This window comes from Bactrocera neohumeralis, unplaced genomic scaffold, assembly GCF_024586455.1.
Source record: "Bactrocera neohumeralis isolate Rockhampton unplaced genomic scaffold, APGP_CSIRO_Bneo_wtdbg2-racon-allhic-juicebox.fasta_v2 cluster11, whole genome shotgun sequence".
Classification (NCBI taxonomy): domain Eukaryota; kingdom Metazoa; phylum Arthropoda; class Insecta; order Diptera; family Tephritidae; genus Bactrocera; species Bactrocera neohumeralis.
The window spans coordinates 24233343-24250200 of NW_026089624.1; the positions used below are offsets into that span (position 1 = coordinate 24233343).

General features: G+C 35.2%; 1 long non-coding RNA gene across 1 annotated transcript in view; it reads right to left on the reverse strand.

Moving 5' to 3' along the window:
• The window catches only part of LOC126766286 (uncharacterized), a 65764-nt gene extending 49364 nt beyond the window's left edge, over window positions 1-16400 (reverse strand). The window contains exon 1 of the long non-coding RNA XR_007668817.1: window positions 16074-16400. This is a non-coding gene — a long non-coding RNA (uncharacterized LOC126766286). The remainder of the gene's footprint in view (window positions 1-16073) is intronic.
• Between the last annotated feature and the right edge of the window lie 458 nt (window positions 16401-16858).

Genomic DNA, 16858 nt, shown 5'->3' on the forward strand with positions numbered 1-16858 from the left:
GGCACAGCGGTAGCGGCAAACTGCCAACGCAAGCGTCGGTGTCGTATCCGCTGCAATAACTCTACAACTACTACTAACAACGAATTGCGGGACACAAGAACTAAGACAAGGTGCAGGGACTTATGAATTTAAGACATTAGCTTTAGAATGTAAGGTCAGTTTGTAACAGAGAACTCATCAGACAGCATGATCTGATTAATAAAGTGATAATAATAAAGAAACAAGACGGTTATTCGTAATTTGTATTCATACTTTGCATTCAGACGTTTAGTATGTCAGCCGTAATGGGTGATGCTGCTACTCTATTACACATCATTAATTTACTAAACTAATGCTTGCCTTTCTCGCTGGTTTTCGGATACTTCGTTAGCAAACGAATTGCTGACAGTCGCTGCATTATTATTCTTAGCTGTTCAAGGTCCATGTTATTCGATACCGACAGGGATACTATAGCTTAACAAAAACATAACAATACAAAGTTTGGGCATAGTTACACAATATGCGCTCCTTTGGTTTTCGAATCAGAAAAGTAGGTCACAAATTAGAAAAAAAAAATATAATTACAAATTTATTAATTGTTACTTAACATTTGGCGTCAATAAAAATTTATTGTTTTTATGTTTCTACAATATTATTTAACACATATTATTTTAGTTTTTTTTAGTAACAACTACTACTCGTGGAACGTCGGTTACTTTGGTTTGAATGGGTTTCAATAAAATGAAAGAACGAGTTGGGATTTCGTGACTACTTTTATTATTGCTATATGAAATGTACTGCAGCTAATTTCTAAAACCAAACTGAAGATAATTATCGATTCCATACGGAGAAATTAAATTAATAAATTCCTTTTATAACTAAATTCAAAACATTCAAAAAATTTTGTTCAAACAACCTGTTCTTCTTTTTCAATTGTTTGTTGTGCTGAGCATCTCGAAAATAACACCCTTTGTTCCTGTTTGTGTTAATTGATGCCATTAAGCCAAAACTAATTTTAAAATTAGGCAATAGCTCTGACTTCTGAACTTATGAATCACATACATAGCTAATTTCTTGATCCAAACGATTTGAAGAAATAATGTTTATTTTAAAGTTAAATATGTAGTGAGACGTTTTGTATAAATCATTTTAGACATGTAGTACGATCTCAAAAGCATATGCTAATATTAAATACTTGAATCGTTTGAACCCCTCTCATTGGAATAGAGTACATCTCATTTTTATTGTTTTTAAACTAAATCTCTTAATATCTTGATTTCATACCAAAACAAACTGACAATAGATTTGGTGTTAGAAAGGGATGAAATTGGTTCAGTTCTATAGCTAGCTCCTTATATTTTATATTTAACACACATTTACATCTAACATTCATATGATGATTTTCGAATTTCGGGTGACCTTATTACGTTTAAGTCAGTTTAAGAAAGTTTTGGTACATGCTCATGAGTGATCAAGATTCAAAAATATAAAAATTTCTGTACTATGATTTGTGAAAGGAAGCGCAACAATAGATATACAAAAGGAATATACTTAAACATAGCACTTAACGAGAGTAAGATTAATATAGTAGAGGAGAAAGTGCCTAGATGGTTCCATCTCGTCTAGCTTTGGCAAAAACCGCGCGAGCCTTTTGGGCTGTCTTCAGTCCGAACACTTATGTATATAGCGGTAAGGTGGACTTTGTTACGAACAAGTATTTCAGAGAACCTCTTCATTCTGGAGTCATAATCTGAATATTCCCCATCTCTTTCCAATTGCTCCTCTATAGAAGTATTAGTCAGACCCGGAATCGGCTGTTCCGTGGAGTTCAGGACCATAAGCCTCTCCTAACCAGAGACGTGAGAATTTTTACTATCCTTCGGTACGAACCCACCACCACCCCCACCTGCCCTTAAGCTGCTGGAATATGGCCTAATTTTACTCATTTCGACAGTGTCGGACAAAACTCATTGGACTAACTCGAGTCTCACACATGTTCCGTCATAACTTTTTACATAGATGCATTAGAAGAATAATTTTTTTTGCAATAGATAGATCACATATTCTATATTAAGAAACAATGCAATAATATTTTTTAACTTTTATGTAAAATTTATAAATTATAACAGAAGGGAAAAAAGTAAAAAATTCGTGCGACATAACTCATTGGACTAACACTTTGGATATCGAAATAACCACTTCCATTGAATTAATTTACCGTTATGTGGCGGGAAAAGAATTTTGCAGGTACTTACAATAATTATAATTATTATAAATCGTAGATCACACTTATTCGAGTTGTTTATTTTAATGATAACGAGTGTGTTGTGAAATATTTAAAGTTGTCCCGAATAATGCTACTAAAAAATTATTTTTGATAAAAATAGTAGACAAAACACATTCAACTGAACTTAAATTATTAATTGTAAGCAAATTCACAAAAAATGTGTGGAAAAAAAGCTTTAAAAAAATTATTCTCTGGGGAAAACAACTGTTTTTGCTATTTTACGCAAGAACAAAGCTGAAGGAACCGTTAAAAAACTTAATATTGGAGGACGTCCCAGAGTCAATTCGGTAAAGTATGACTTGCGAATAGTGCGCGAGTTTATAAAATATCCCCAGATATCAACAAACAATGTTGTAGATAGCTCACAACTAAGAGAGAGTACGCGTACAATACAACGGCGCGCCGTTGATGTTGGTCTTTTTAGCTTCCGTGCAGTAAAAAAATCTTATATTTCCAAAAAAATCGGTTAGCACCTTTGGAATTTGCGAAACTGCATATAAATTGGTCTGAAGAGCAATGGAAGCCGATATTGTTTTCAGATGAGTCCAAATTTAATTTGCAGAACTTAGATGGAATGACAGGTATACGAAGACCAACATGAAGCGTTTAGAGTGTCGATATTTGCAGGGTGCAGTAAAGCATGGTAGGGTAATATAATGGTGTGGGAATCCTTTTCTGGTCAGGGTGTAGGACCAATTTACAGAATAGAAGGGAACATGGATGGGTTCCAATATAAAAATATACTGCCAACCCAAATGTTTCCTCACGCTATCCAAAAAATGCTGCCTGATTGGCAGTTTCAACATGTCAATGACCCCAGGCACATCCTCAAAGTTGTGAAGGATTGATTTTTGGAATAATAAGTTTATGTTATAAGATGGTCCGACCAGTTTCGTGACATGAATCCGATTAAAAACTTATGGGAAATTGTCAACAGGCAAATTAAAGAGGAACAGGTCCACGGTTATAAAAACAAGCTACTTGATGTATTAAAACGAGCCGAGAATGGAATAAATGATTCACATATTAGTAATTAAATTTCATTTATGCCTAAAAGATGTGTTGCAATCAAAAAAAATAATGGCTACTCAGTAAAATATTAATTTAAAACTAATTTATTTTCATATTTAGCTAAAGTCCAATGAGTTATGTCGCACGAATTTTTTACTTTTTTCCCTTCTGTTATAATTTATAAATCTTACATAAAAGTTAAAAAATATTATTGCATTGTTTCTTAATATAGAATATGTGATCTATCTTTTGCAAAAAAAATTATTCTTCTAATGCATCTATGTAAAAAGTTATGACGGAACATGTGTGAGACTCGAGTTAGTCCAATGAGTTTTGTCCGACACTGTCTCAACTTAGAGGATTCATGACAGACCTATACGTTTTCGCAAAAGGCTCTTCAAACAGACCTTTTAGTCTTCCTAATGTTTATCTCGTTCTCGTGAGGCATATAGAGCCAGAGTTGCCTTGCTAAAATTAGTTAAAAAGAAAACAAATAATTAATGTTCGATCCACAAAAACCGTTTTCTCTTTGTTCTGTTGGTCTTCGTAAGCTGCCCCTTAAGCGTTCTTAACCCTTTCATGCCCGAATTAAAATGAGCGGAGGTAAAACATTTTTTAGGACAGATATATGTATGTTAGTCCTAACTCTAGTATGAAGTGATAAAAATTTCAAAGTCCTTAGTGTCCTGGTTCGTTAGTTACAGGATGTTGCCTATAGACAACAGCACTTTTATTGTTATTTTAAACAAACTTAACACTTTTCCAATGATTTGTTTTATTTTCAATAACTTATTACCTTTATTTATTTATGTTGTTCCTTTGGTTTTACAATAAAACACCTATTTAAATCTTTTTAAACACTTTTTGGGTAAACACCTTTTTTCGCGATCTTGACAATTTCACTCTACAAAAAAACGCCTACTGAATAAACCCTTGCATAGCTTACGATAGAACAATTCACTGTAAGCTTACACAATACAGCAGACTACATGATGCAAAAAAACGTGCGTCAAAAAAATTGATATAACGGGACTTGGAAGCATATATGTAAATTTTGCCTATAGGCAACATCGAGCATGAAAGTTCTCGGTGGGATATCCTCCTTGGTATTTATTAGTCGGAATGATCCTGAAAACTACTCTATACAAATCATTGCGAATGCTACCTTTTACGTTTGTGGAGGAGCCGCTGGATTCCTTATTCAAAAGAAGCAATGCTTGCCGATATGGTTCATCAATTCTCTCAAGATTTTTTAACCTCCAGTCGCGATGTGGAAAAGATGGATTGTTGTACCGCAGAACTTCCTGTCTATTCTATTGAACTAACACTTACCACATTTACTTTGCACTACTTTGTACGGGCGATTTCGAAAATATTTCAATCAATATTCCGAACAATTTGTGAAGATGCCGTTGATGTGGACGGTCGAAACAAAGCGTGAGGTAAGCGATCACGTGCACGTTCGAAAATTAATGCGAAAAAGAGAGTTTTCCATCGATAACTATACAATTGTGTCCGACCGTTGCCCAAATTTTGGTCAATGCCAATTAATCAGCCATTTGGCAAAGAATCGGCCGATACCGATGCCGTTGCCAATTTATTAAAACAAAACTACCCGAATATTATTACGTTAATGGTCGTATGTATTCAGTAACTAATATAACAAATGAAAAACATAAACAAATAACATTACCAAACAAAAAAGCATTTAAGATTCACTTTCTTATACATAAATAAATATTTATTAAAAATTACTATTAATATATAATAAAAACTACAATACTTTTTCCAAGAGGAATTAAGAAAGCAATAAATAAAAACAGGGAATGACATCCGAAAAAAGTATAAATGTTTGCGAAGGATCGGCAAAAAATGGCCGATGCCTATGTCGATTCCAATTTTCTTGCCCGATACTGGCCGATGCTAATTAATTATTCGAACACAACTCATGTGTCGTTAATTACATTTAAAACAAATGAAAGGCAGAGAACGGACGATTTGCAAGTGATTTAAGGTGTAATAGCAATAAACGAGGCAAGGTTATAGTGTCAATAAACTTTAAGGAGCGGAGGGCAAATTTATGAAAAATTGCGAACGCGTTTAATCCTAACAATAGATAATATGGTCTCCACATAAACTTAGCATACTCCAAGATAGCACGAAAACAGATGTCTACAATAATTCTAACGTATAGGGTCGTAAAATTTGAAAGCATTTCGACGAACAAGCAACAGAAAATGACTTAGAAGTGATATAATTGTTGTGATAATTGAAAGAAAATCTTTTGTCTAAGATTACTCCAAGATCTTGATTTCAATTACACATCTTAGGACATACTTTGAATATTGTAATTGGAAGGTAAGCTGCTACGTCCCTTCATATACAAGATTTGAGAATATTTATCTAAATTTAGAAAATGCTGCAATTTCAGGGACCAAAAACTATTGAAATCACATTGAAGTTTAATTACACCCGTGCTGATTAACGTTAATGCTTGAATTAACTGCAAAGTATTATTTTTTTTTAACAGAGCTCTCAAAAAATTTGGAAATGGTCGAGAGATTAGAAATAGGCATGTAATTGGGGAATACATCATTTTCACCACCTTTCAGGATAGGGGCAATGAATGTCAATTTCAGGGATTTATTGAAGAGAAGCATGAGAAGATAGTATGTATACATACAAAGCTAGTACAATTTTTTATAAGTACAAGCGGCAGCCCATCAAATTCCAATTTAAAGGAAGGCTTGACATCACAACGGAAGGAATGGCCGAACACACCTTTCTAAATTTTGCATAGTTTCAAAAAACTTAGGGTTCGACTTAATGTTAGACTCCGTGCTGTCAATAATCCTTTTATATAGTTACTAGCTGGCCCCGCAGGTGTTATTCTATGTGAAATTATATGTTTTAAATTGAAAAGAAGGTTTAATTTATATTGCGTTGAAAATCATTTATTTGTGATTTTTCTACATTTTTTTTCAAATGTAGCGCAGCTTGATAAACAACATTGTTTTGTTTTTGTTCCCGAGCGTAAATGTACAGAGAAGATGGCTTTCCAACTTGTAAACACGCCACATATAGCTGGCCGTGTGAAAAGCATGGCATTTCCAGATTTATGCCACACACTTCTGGCGACTATGCTTGTCCTATTGATTGTCATCGCAAATGCAATTTTCCCTGTTTATTGCTTAGTTTATTACGTTTTATTATAAGATAGGTTTTTAATGGTAAAGATTGAGTCTGTTAGATCACATGTGATGGAATGAGAATTAAAATCGTGACATATACTGCGAAATGGTTCATTTAACTCAAAATCTTTTCTAGAAAATTTTAAAAGTAAAGGTCTAAATTGCCTGGTAGAGCGAGCGGGAACGTTAAAACTAATATCAGATAAGAGAGATGGACTACAAACTGACCTCTTCATGAGTTTTACAAGAAATATTATACCAAGTATTTTCCTACGACTACTAATTTAAACCGGTTAGTGTAAGGTGGAAGATTTAACCTGGAATCCCAATGCAAATGATTTAAGTTAAAAAGTAAAAATGTTTTTGAACGGACTCTAACACCTCAAAATGAAGGTGATAACTAAGGTTCCAAACCACAGAAACATACTCTAAAATAGGCCTCACTGATGATGTTAAAGGATTTTTGTGGTAAGCGGATCTCTAAACCAAGACCAACGTTTAACAAAACTAAGAGCTTAGCTTTAAAACCCTCGGAAGATGCATGAAGATTAAAATGGAGTTTGGGGTCAATAGTTACTCCCAGATCAACAAAAAGGTATATTTGCTCTACCTTAAAGTTTTGTATTACGTATGAAGTAGGGTGTACAGATCTACGTGAAGAGCACATCGTTTTACATTTTTAAGGTTCAATGGCATATCTTTTCTAAGACACCAAAAAACTAGGTTGTTTAAGTCTGTGCAACTGACATCTTTCACTATTTAAAGTATATGATTTAAAAAGTTTTACATCGTCAGCACATAATAAAACTCTTGAAAACTTAATAATAGATGATATGTCATTAATAAATAACAAGAACAGAATTGGACCATGACGGCTACCTTTAAGAACGCCTGAAAGAACATTGATTTTGTCAGAAAAAGTATGGTTAAATATGACTTGTTGAATTCTATTACTTAAATAAGAAGCAACCCATTTTCGAAATATTAGTTGAAAACCAAGAAGATCACGTTTATTCAAAAGAATTGAATGGTTTACTTTATCAAAAGCTATACTAAAATCTCCCTAAAGCCCGTTGAAATATGTGATACATATTCAAGAAAATTAGCTACTGCGGATTTATCATTTACTAAAACCGTGCTGAGAACAAGATATTAGTGGAGAAATCCAGGTTATGTTGTCTGTTATAATTGCTTCAAAAAGTTTAGATATTGCTGACCACTTTGCAATTCCCCTATAGTTTTCAATGCATGACCTAAATCCACTCTTATGCAAAGGAATTATAAATGATTTTTTCCCTATAGATGGAAATAAGCCTTGCTAAAGAGTTGAATTAAATAGTTTTGTTAAGGGTTGGTATTAATATTTTGCACATTGTTTAAGAAAGCATGAGGGATTCATATCTGCGAAGATGGCGAAACATGATAATGACAGATCCAACTTTGAGACGCAAATGATGCGGTATGCTACCCAAAGAGCCTCTCCAAAGAATTTAGAAATTTTACTGGATAATTGACGGCTGCGTCTTCACTGTCAAGACGATCGATTCCATCTGTATGAAAGCAAACCTCCCAAAATTTTACTTTGAATCTTCCAGTTTAAGTCATTAACATCGGTATTTTTGAAAGCTAAAATTGCGTGTGCAATTAAGCAATCGCAGTTAAGATAATTTGGCCAATGCTCGGATAAGCATTCGTGCTGAGTTCATCTTTCGTTGAAGTAAATTAACAAAAGGCAGGTGGAATTGATATCAAACCTCTGCCCATTCCCAATTCTTAGCGAATACGATTTAAAATGTCGTCGGCAATGTCATTTTTGTTCCTATCCCATAATTGACGCGGGTTCGAGAGCTGACATGTCGAAATGATCATCGCGAAAAGTATACGAACTTCAGTGGCATACGAAGTAGCTATCGCATCGTCCATCGTTTGATTTCAGTGATTATCATGTTCCAGCAATTGAAATTGCTGGCATGCTTTTAAAAAAGTTGCACATACCGTACCATTCACAATACACAATGACTCAAATGAATTTGAACAGAGGAGAGAGAGAGAGAACGAAGGTAGAAACAATCGTCGTTTTTCAGGTAGATTGTATAAATTAGTCCCAATGCATTAGTTGAGAACACACCTGGATGTCCATCTACTGCTTGGCCTTGCCTTCTGCGTAATAATTTCTTCGACGATGCATTCCATTTATGATGTCAAGGCATTTCCGAATAAAGCAATGCTCTCGAAAACGGATCCCTGACGCAAGTTGAAAAAAAACTTGTCGATGTCGATTGTGTGGTTGGCGGTGTTTCCGTTGGCTGTACTGTATTCTCTAAGTTGAAATACACTCTTTGGCCTTCTCCAAATGAACAGCGAGATGCACAACAGCCGGAAAACGTTCATGAATTGCAAAAGTAAAAGCGACTCTTTGCAATTCACGTATCGACCCATTTGATACTTGCTGATCTGATCTCGTTCAAAGCCAATAACCGCCATGTTGCTTTCTTTGCTGACGTACTTGCAAACGTATTTGATCGATTTCACCAAAATGCAATATTCAAAATTGATATGAATGTGAATTAAACAATAATAGCGAATATGGTATGATCCATGTGTTGTCAACTTCGATATTCACTCCTCTAAATTGAATGCTGAATTTTCTGCCATTGTCGTCTGGTGAGCGACGCCGATACAATGGATATCCATCATTTCCAGTTTGCGTTTCCGAAAGAAAAGCACGTGGATAGTGTTTCGTGGATTTACTGTCAGACATACAAACCGAAGTGGGATTGTGGCCTAGGTATTGGTTTTCACCACTTCGTATAATTCGGGAACTATCTCTGGATCAGGAATTTCCGCAGAAATGATTTCATCAATTTGATCTGGTGTAACCACCATCCACTATCCAAAGAAAAATATGTTCGTGCGCAAATCTCTCTTTTACCACTCAACAGAGTACATCCAGCATCTATTTAACAGCACATGAACTTTCTGTAATACATATTTGTTTGTAAGATTCTTCAAGCGTTTGAGGCTCTTAGTATACCAAGGTATCCTATTTGGTTGTACATATATGTTAAACGAGGATATTGTAACGACAAAATTTTTGAATGGATTTCTTAAAAATGGAAAAAAATATTAGTAGTATCTAATCCAGAAAGTAAATCATCCCATTTAAATTCAAGTGGCAGATCGTGGAGTTTTGCAAAATCACAAAATGCAAAATTAAAACCTAGTCTGTCAATAGGTTTTACAGGAGTGAAAAGATAAGTATCAAGGTCAAACGTTAAAAGAGTATGATGAATGGTAGCTGGAGCAATGGAAGAAAAACCATTAAGGAAATATTATTCTGTTTCACCTTATTTAATACCAGCGAGGAAATATTATTTGCATGCATCTTATACAACTCTAGAGGACTATTAGGAGGGATATATGAAACTACAATGAACAGAGCGTGATCGATACAAATACATAGTTGGTCAAGAATTGAATCATTATTATCAAGCATTATTAAATGAGGACGGAATTTGCCATGAACTGGTAACCACCCCCTCTATTACAGCCAGTTTTTTCTATCCTTACGGAAGACATAATAGAAACTTGAATTGAAATATTCACTGTCATAGTACCTAGAATTAAGCCAGGTCTCAACAATAACGATAATATCAAAATCCAATTGCGAAGAAAAATTGCGAATAATATTTGATTTAGACCTAATACCCGACCGATTTTGATAGTACACCTTAGTAGTACACCTTAAAATAATAGCCATTAGGACAAGGTGCAGAAAACGGATAAAGTTATAATTAATTGGCGCATTAACTAGTCCGCGGCATTGTTTTCCCCTCTCTTTGGGGCGATTTGGTTTAGCAGCAGCTGTTGGATTGTTTTTTAGCATTGGCTATCAGGTGAGTGTTGATGCTCCGCGCTAATCCACATTGACATTACCAGCAGAAATTGAAACAGCAAAGTTGGACGGAGATGTATTTATAGCAGGAACAGTGAAAAACGTAGAATCGTGGCCCGTGTCAGCTGATACGACCTATCTTGTGGGCGCGCAATGTAAGTGAACGGTGAAAAACGATACTCCCTTCTCTCTTTGCCGTAGGAATCCTCGGCATTTGGATTTTTGCCGTGGAAACGTGTCAGCTGATTGCTCTCTCACAATGCAGGGTTGCCAATCTCGTTATACTGTAGTAATTATAAATGTTGTCTATGTTTGAAATTTTCTTAAAATTACTTAAAATCAGAGTTGAATGCTATTATTTTTAAATATGTAAAGTATTTTTAATAGTTTGTTTTCAGTTTTGATATTTTTTATTATAAAAAATTGCAATTGAAAACATAGATGTGTTTAAAACTATATATGCGTATTGAGCAATGGCAACATTGTATAAATGAAAACAAACAAAGATGGCTGATTTCTGCGTTTTTACCATGGGCTCAACTTTTAACACATTTTGCTAAAAAAGGAATGGAGTAGCGTTTTTGACTGTTTCTGCTATTATAGCATTTACAGCGGCAGAGGAGAGAATGGAGCTGGAAGCAGATGGAGCGGCAGAGACTGCTGCCACACTCATTATCAGTAGAAACGGAAACTGCAACGTAAGGTGGAGAAGCATTTGTACCAGCAAAAGTCGTAGAAGTGAGAATGGAGTTAGCAGCAGTTGGAGCGGAAGAGAATGCTTTCGGTCTAGTGGGAGCGAGATAATCCACACTCACATTATCAGGAGAAGCAGAAACAGCAACGTTAGACGGAGAAGTGTTTATAGAAGCATTTGTACCAACAACAGTCGTAGCAGTGAGGGTGGATTTGGCGGCAGATGAGGTAGCAGAGAGAGCATTCGAAATTGATGTAGAGAATTTGCCATTGTCGGATAATTTGTTTAGCACATTTCAGATCTCTTCGTTAAGCTTTGCGAAAAAGAATTTCGATCATCACACAGTTGTTGTATTAATGTGAGCGCCTTCGAGTGTTCACTTCTCAGTGAAGTAACTTCAAGAACCAGAGAATAAAGTAAAACATTTACCTTACTAAAATCAATAGGCTCCGACAAAGGTTCCGTTGCTTCCTTGTTTCACTGCTCAGCATTTTGTTGTTGCAAGTTTACAATAAGAGCACTGCGCACTGCTGGCGACGCAGGTGGCGAACATATAGACTTTTTCCGAACTACCGCGCACACTTTGCAATAAAATGCATTTTTGGATTTTAGCTAAAAAATCCACATCAGCCTCTGATAAATTAACACAAGGCAAATGAAAGAGTTTATTGCATTTTTGACAGTTGGTCTTAGGCAGAGCACGATCAACTCTATGGCCGCAGACACACGGCATTAATACAAAATATAACTAAGAACACGGAGCAAAAATAAACACGTCTCTTCGCTGTGACAACCTAAACCTTTATTTCTAAGTGTCGTCTTGACCATTGTTAATATGTTATGATCAGTATTTTTTATACTCTTGCAACATGTTGCTACAGATTTATAATAGTTTCTTTTACCTAACGGCTGCTCGTATCACCTAAAACTAATACAGATATACATACATATATGTATAGGGTTATATATACATTAACAATAATGCGGTTGACAGCCTGTCCGTCCGTTTGTCCGAGCAAGCTGTAACTTCAGTCAAAATTGAGATATCTTCATGAAACTTGGTATACGCATTCCTTGGTAACAAAACTATGAGTTCGTAGATGGGCGTAAGCGGACCACTGTCATGCTCACAAAACGCCATTAACCGAAAACTTATAAAGTGCCATAACTAAGCACTACATAATGACATAAAACTGTAATTTGTCGCAAATTTCATTGGTGGCTGCATTTTTCCCTTTTCTATACAAACATTTCCAAATATAACGAATTTCTTCATTATTTTCACTCATTCTTGAACAACTGAAGTTTTTTTTAATTTTCCGATTTTAATTGAAATATAGCTTAGAATCTCTCCTGTGTATGACACAATGTGATTGGTAGCACTTGAGATATACGACTTCAACGACATATACGAGTACTGACAAAATACGAAAATACTTTTTCGACTACCCAATATTAACCCTCCATTACTAACCTTAGGGTCGAATCGACCCAGACACGCAAACTTTTTAAATTTACAAAAAATAAAGAATATTTTTTAACGCAAGATATATGTGTAATCTAAATTTGTACATATTTAAACGTTTATAAACAATAAGAATAAGAAACATGTAAAATATTATGCATAAAAAATTGTTTTAAAAAATAGCCTGGGTCGATTAGACCCATAGTTAGTAATAGCGCAATAAATATTATGGGTCTATTAGATCCAGGTTAGTTATAACGTTTTAAAAAAAATTACGAAATAAAACACATCATATACAATAAATTAATTACATAGCAAGGCGTCAGAATTCTTTAAGTCTGTAGATTCCGTTAGGTGTTCGTCAACACTTATTATTCAATTTGCAATTATACATGCACACTACTGTTAGGTCGTTGTTGGTACTTTTTGTTATATTTCGACATATTTCCTTAAACAAATGCAAGTGAGAGATCTTGTGGCTAACGGTATATGAATAAAACAATACGTGTTTGTGTGTTACATTCATGCGAAAACGATTTGCAGCACATTCCCGATTGCTACACTTTGCTTGTTTTTGCGATTATTGAAATTAAGACGTAATTCTTTGTCGCAATGTGTATCTATAATGAGCACAAAATATATTATAACGGTAGTTATCAGGTGCGGTTATTTTCAATTGTGTTACGGAGTTTCATTGAAGTAGTTAAGCGTTGTACATGTTATCAGTTCGCGGTTATTTGTCGAAAATAAAAGACTATAATTGGTGCTTGAGCAAAATTTTAAAATGAATTCTAATGAAAGAGAACAAGAGCGATTGATTGTCTTTTTAGCCGATGATGAACTTTTTAGTAATCATGAGTCGGAAATAGATCAAGAACTAGATGAAAATAATAGTAATTCTGTTCAAAGCACAACAGACAAATATATTGGAAAAGATGGAACAATCTGGAATGCAAGAGCCTATAAAGTAACTCGAACGCCTAGAGAAAATATTTTTACTGTAATTATAGATTTCTAAAATCATACGAAAGGAGGAGTGGATGTAACTGATCAGTTGGGTGCTGGATATAGCGTAGCCAGAAACTGTCGGCGTTGGCCTTTAGTAATATTTTATTCACTTATGAATATGGCTGCTATAAATGCTAGAGTTATTTTACTCTGTACTCAAAACACAGCAGCTGAGTACAAATAAAGTTCTGTTTTTATAAAGGATTTGGCAATGGACCTTGTACAGGCAAATATTCAAAAACGTTATAAAATATTAAATTTGCCAAAAAATCTGAAAGCAAGCTGCTCAAAATTTGCAAAGCCATTGAAGGAGGTGGAGGAACAAGAGCCACCTACGAAACAATTGAAAAGAGGCCGCTGTCAGATTTGTGATTACAAACAAGATCGCAAAACCAAAACCACGTGCTCAAAATGTGGAAAATATATTTGCCAGAAGCACTTTTGTATACTGTGCTCAAATTGCATTGCTTCCCCCCCAAGAGAAAGACGTTTATGACGATATGTTCGATACAAATTCCGAATAAAAGGTAACATTTACAGTACATAATTGAAAAATTTTTGCATTAGTCATTCCAATTTTTATTTTTAACATTTTACTTTTATATTTCAGGTTTCAAATGCACTTTATTTGAAGTCAATATCTTTAAAACTTATCATTTTATGCGGAATCTGGCTGGATAACTTTTTTTCACTTTTTTAGCTATGTTGTAATGAATACAAACTTAATTTCAATTTAAGTATATAAATTAATTTTTGAACACATCATTTTATAAATTTAACAATAAAATACTACAATATACTAAAAGACGTATACGTTTTAGCAACTTATAAGCTTAAACGATTCTTATAGATAATACAAATGAGAGTCGATAAGACCCATGGTTAGTAACCATGCGACATGATTTGAGGTTAGTAATGCAGGGTTAAGTATATAAAATGATTTTCGTTTTTCTAAGAAACCTTTTGACAAATATGTCGATCAGTGTATGAGTTATATATATTTGTATATCTTGACAACGTCTGCCTCCAACAAGACGAGGATACACACAACACGTGCAACAACCGAATTATTACGAGAAAAGTTTGGAGATTGGATTATTTCGAGATATTACGACATTGAATGGCCTACAAGAAGTTGAAGCCATTGGTCTTTTGCAATGAACCAGACTCTCTTCAAGCTTAAGAAATTAATATTGAACGTGCTTTTTATGACATACGACTTGATTTAGAAAAAAAAGTACTCAAAAATTGTTTTCATCGAATTGGTTCCTGCAAAAAAATCCGTGGAAGCCATTTGTATGATTATATTCACAACTTAATTGTTTCGATTGTTTTTCACATAAAACAAGTTATTTTTTATGAAATAATATCACTCTGTTTAGTATACCCTTGTATTTTTGAAGTACATAAAGTGCATTCAGCGATTTTTAAGATGAGTGATATTATTCAACAAAGATGTTCGGTTAAATTTTGTGTGTGAAACAAAATTTTTGGTGCAGAAACGTTCACTATGTTGAAAAAGGCCTGCGCTGATGATTATTTGCTACCAGCAAGTGTTGCTGACTGGTACAAATTATTAAAATAGTAGAAACGCGTTAACGACGAACCACGTCCAGAACAGCCATCAACGTCAACTGATTGATCACACGTCAGTAAAATAAAGGGTTTGGTGCTTGAGAATCGGCGATTAACAGTCAGAGATCTTACTGGCATAGTTGGAATATCGGAAGGATCAGTGAAAACCATTCTGAAAGATCATTTGGGTCTGAGAAAAGAAAAAGCATGATTGGTTCCAAAAACACAAAATTTTTTTCGAAAACAGCGCCGCGTTAACGTCTGGGAAACAATGTTTTTCGTTTTGTTGACAGTTTTTTCGATTACCGAGGTGCGGTGTATTCCGAGTTCTTTTCGACCAGCGATACTGTCAACAAGGAATACTATTTGAGTGTTATGCGTTATGTGAGCAAAGCTATTCGTAAAAATGGTCCGGAAGCAAGGGCCGACATCTCTTGGTTTTTGCACCACGATAACCTCAGCTAACATTTAAGTTAGTGAATGATTAGAGAACAAGTCGAACTCTAATATATTTCTCTAAGGTAGAACGTTAGAAAACTATAAGAAAAACTGTCGAGAACTATAGCATTCTCTACAAAAAGGGGACTTAGTTCTCGATATCGAAAAAAGTATTAGTTATCTAGTCGTATTCTAAGGTTGAATTCTAATTGGATTGTAATGTTGATTTTTGATGGTTTTGGAGCTATTATTGGATTTCGTTTATTAAAAAAATAATTTTTTTTTCAAATTAAAACAGTTTTATTTCATATTGCCTTATTTACATTGCATTAATATTAATATCTTCTTCTTCTTAATTGGCGTAGACACCGCTTACGCGATTATAGCCGAGTTAACAACAGCGCGCCAATCCTTCTCCACTTGGTCCTTCCAACGGAGTGGAGGTCTTCCTCTTCCTCTGCTTCCCCCGGAGGGTATTGCGTCGAATACTTTCAGAGCTGGAGTGTTTTCATCCATCCGGACAACATGACCTAGCCAGCGTAGCCGCTGTCTTTTAATTCGCTGAACTATTTCAATGTCGTCGTATATCTCGTACAGCTCATCGTTCCATCGAATGCGATATTCGCCGTGGCCAATGCGCAAAGGACCACAAATCTTTTGCAGAATTTTCCTCTCGAAAACTCGTAACGTCGACTCATCGGTTGTTGTCATCGCCCAAGCCTCTGCACCATATAGCAGGACGGGAATTATGAGCGACTTATAGAGTTTAGCTTTTGTTCGTCGAGAGAGGACTTTACTTTTCAATTGCCTACTCAGTCCGAAGTAGCACCTGTTGGCAAGAGCAATCCTGCGTTGGATTTCCAGGGTGACATTATTGGTGGTGTTAATGCTGGTTCCTAAATAGACGAAATTATCTACAACTTCAAAGTTATGACCGTCAACAGTAACGTGAGAGCCAAGTCGCGAGTGCGACGACTGTGTGTTTGATGACAGGAGATATTTCGTTTTGCTCTCGTTCACTGCCAGACCCATATTCTGTGCTTCCTTGTCCAGCCTGGAGAAAGCAGAACTAACGGCGCGAGTGTTGAGGCCGATGATATCAATATCATCGACATATGCCAGCAGCTGTACACTCTTATAGAAGATGGTACCTTCTCTATTTAGTTTTGCAGCTCTAACTATTTTCTCCAGAAGCAGGTTGAAGAAGTCGCACGATAGGGAGTCGCCTTGTCTGAAACCTCGTTTGGTATCGAACGGCTCGGAGAGGTCTTTCCCGACCCTGACGGAGCTTTTGGTGTTACTCAACGTCAGTTTA